The following is a 2,228-nucleotide window of genomic DNA, read 5'->3' as shown; positions in this document are numbered from 1 at the left end:
TTTGTCTTGTAATTGAGTACTTCAATTGCTGTAAAAGGTTTCTCCGCCTGAAGGAGATTGCTTAGTGAGCTTCAACTTCTTTGAATTAGCAATCCTCTGATTACAAACCAAGTAACCCTTTTGTGTCTCTTCTTTTTCAGTCTCTTATTTTTTTTATGCAAGTGTTAGACTAATAAAGCTGTAAAGTTCAAGAAGAGATTTTGTTTGTTTTTATTGTGTAGGCTATTCACCCTCTCTCTAGCCGGTCGCCAAGGGACCAACACACTCTTTGAGATTTCATACTTTGAAAATGCTAAATAATAACTTTATTATCAATAGTATTAAAAACATCTCACTCAATATATGGTATCAGACAATCATTTACCATATCATCTCCCAACCGATTATGAAGTGATGTTTGTGTTAGGACCAAAAGTAGCTAGAGGGGGGGGGGGGGGGGGGGGGGGGAATAGCTCGTCGCGTTCGCTCGGTGCTTGGCGTTGCTCGGCGTTGCTTGGCGTTGATTGTTTCTTCAAGAATGTGCAGCGGAAAATACAGAAACAAACACACAACGCTAACACGGTTGGTTTTACTTGGTATCCACCTCCAAAAGGAGGTGACTAATCCAAGGATCCACACCAACACACACACCCTCCACTAAATAAAACTCTCCTTTATGGTAACTACCAAGGGCGGAGAAGCCCTACAAAACTCAATACAAGAAGAGAGGGAAAGGATACAAGAAATACAAGCTTACAAGCTTACAATGAGTATAAAACCCTAACCCTAGCTTCTCTTCTTGGCTTTGATCCGCCTCTTGACTTGGAAAACTTCCAAGATCCTTCAAGAACTGGCGATCTGAGCTTTGTGAGTGCTGTGGAGGAGCTGGCGAGAAATCTGGAGTGAATCGGAGAAGAAATGCCGCAGCCATCACACGCCTGCAGCTATAAACGACGCCAACGGTCGGATCCCGATCGATTCGAATATTCCCAATCGATCGGGGAGGCTTTGGATCGATCCACGGATCGATCCAGAGCGCCTCTGTGCTCTGGAAACGCGCCTGGATCGATCCACGGATCGATCCAGCGCTTATCGCGCGAAGCAGCCGCGTCCCAATCGATCCACTGATCGATTGGGACCTCTGGATCGATCCATGGATCGATCCAGAGGCTCACTGTTCGCTGGGACAGGTCTGGATCGATCCACTAATCGATCCAGAGCTTGGATCGATCCACTGATCGATCCAGCACTTGATTTTTGTCCAAAACCAAGTCCCAAACCAACATCCGATCAACCTTGACCTGTTGGTATGTCATGCCTAGCATCTAGTCACTCCCTTGACCTGCTAGGACTCCCTTACCAAGTGTCCGGTCAATCCCTTTGACCCACTTGGACTTTTCTCTGTGCCAAGTATCCGGTCAATCCCTTTGACCTACTTGGACTTTTCTTTCATGCCAAGTATCCAGTCAATCCTTTGACCTACTTGGACTTCCCAACACCAGATGTCCAATCATCCTTGATCCATCTGGATTTTCCCTTGCCTGGCTTCACTCACCAGGACTTTCACCTAGCTTCACTCACTAGGGTTTTCCATCTGCCTAGCTTCACTCACTAGGACTTTCACCTGGCTTCACTCACCAGGATTTCCATCTGCCTAGCTTCACTCACTAGGACTTCCTTCTGCCTGGCTTCACTCACCAGGACTTTCCATCTGCCTAGCTTCACTCACTAGGACTTCCTTCTGCCTGGCTTCACTCACCAGGACTTTTCTTCTGCCTGGCTTCACTTACCAGGACTTTCCATCTGCCTAGCTTCACTCACTAGGACTTCCTTCTGCCTGGCTTCACTCACCGGACTTTTCTTCTGCCTCACCAGGACTTTCCTTTTGCCTGGCTTCACTCACCAGGACTTTCATACCGCCTAGCTTCACTCACTAGGTCTTTCATTTTGCCTAACATCCCAGTTAGGACTTCCCAGTCAAGTATCCGGTCAACCTTGACCTACTTGACTCTTCTTCAATCAATATCTTATTGTCAAACATCTAAACCCAAACCAAGACTCAGCTTGGTTACCCAGGTCAACCTTGACCTGAGGGATATTGCACCAACAATCTCCCCCTTTTTGATGTTTGACAATACCACAATAACACTTACAATCCCATATGTAAGTTAGGCTAATTCCATAGCCTCCTTCTTCATGCCACTAGGTAATGAAAGCATAAATTAAGCTCTTCATTCTCCCCCTAAGAG

Source organism: Zingiber officinale, chromosome 1A, assembly GCF_018446385.1.
Source record: "Zingiber officinale cultivar Zhangliang chromosome 1A, Zo_v1.1, whole genome shotgun sequence".
Lineage (NCBI taxonomy): Eukaryota > Viridiplantae > Streptophyta > Magnoliopsida > Zingiberales > Zingiberaceae > Zingiber > Zingiber officinale.
The sequence above is the reverse complement of the archived record's forward strand: the minus strand, read 5'-3'. Positions refer to the sequence as shown.